Source organism: Nannospalax galili, unplaced genomic scaffold (assembly GCF_000622305.1).
Source record: "Nannospalax galili isolate Female #2095 unplaced genomic scaffold, S.galili_v1.0 scaffold1191, whole genome shotgun sequence".
Classification (NCBI taxonomy): domain Eukaryota; kingdom Metazoa; phylum Chordata; class Mammalia; order Rodentia; family Spalacidae; genus Nannospalax; species Nannospalax galili.
In genome coordinates, this window is record NW_008330570.1 from 1,148,277 (window position 1) to 1,149,159 (window position 883).

The following is an 883-nucleotide window of genomic DNA, read 5'->3' on the forward strand; positions in this document are numbered from 1 at the left end:
TTAATCTCTTCTTGGTTTAGTTTTGGTGGTTCCCATGCTTTTAGATACCTGTCCATTTCTTTTAGGTTTTCAAATTTAGTAGGATATAGGTTTGTAAAGTATTCCCTTATGATGTTCTTTATCTTTCTGGTGTCTGTTGTGATGCTTCCCCTTTCAGCTCTGATTTTGTTGATTTGGATATGCTCTTTCTTTCTTTTGGTTAACTGGGCTAGCGGTCAATCTTGTTTATCTTTTCAAAGAACCAGCTCTTGGAATTGTTGATTCTTTGTATTGTTTTGTTTCAATTTCATTAATTTCTGCCCTGATTTTTGTTATTTCTTCTTGTCTGCTGGGTTGCAATGTTAAGTCATTTATTTGTGCTCTTTCCGATTTTTTGGTGTAGGCACTTAAGAGCTATAAACTTCCCTCTAAGGACCACTTTCAGTGTGTCCCCAGAGGTTTTGTCATGTTGTATTGTCCTTTTCATTTAATTCCAGGAATACTTTTATTTCTTTCTTAATTTCTCTTTTCACCCATTCATCATTCAGGAGTGTATTGTTTAATCTCCATGTGTTCATGTGGTGATTAGGGCTTCTTCTGGTGTTGACTCTAAGCTTTATTGCATTTGGGTCTGATAGAATGCATGGAATTATTTCAATCTTTTTGTATTTGTTGAGGTTTGTTTTGTGCCCCAGTATATGGTCGATTTTGGAGAAGGTTCCATGGGGTGCTGAGTAGAAAGTATGTCCTTTGGTGCTTGGGTGGAATACTCGGTAGATGTCTGTTAAGGTTATTCGATATATGGTACTGTTTAATTCAGATGTCTCTCTGTTAACTCTCTGCCCTGTTGACCTATCTAATGGACACAATGTGGTATTCAGTTCCCCTACTATTAATGGGTTGG

At 36.8% G+C, this 883-nt stretch overlaps 1 protein-coding gene across 5 annotated transcripts in view; it reads right to left on the reverse strand.

The window, feature by feature from the left end:
- Ncoa1 (nuclear receptor coactivator 1) overlaps positions 1 to 883 on the reverse strand; it is a 306,946-nt gene that overhangs the window by 255,307 nt on the left and 50,756 nt on the right. The gene's annotated exons all lie outside the window — the stretch shown is intronic.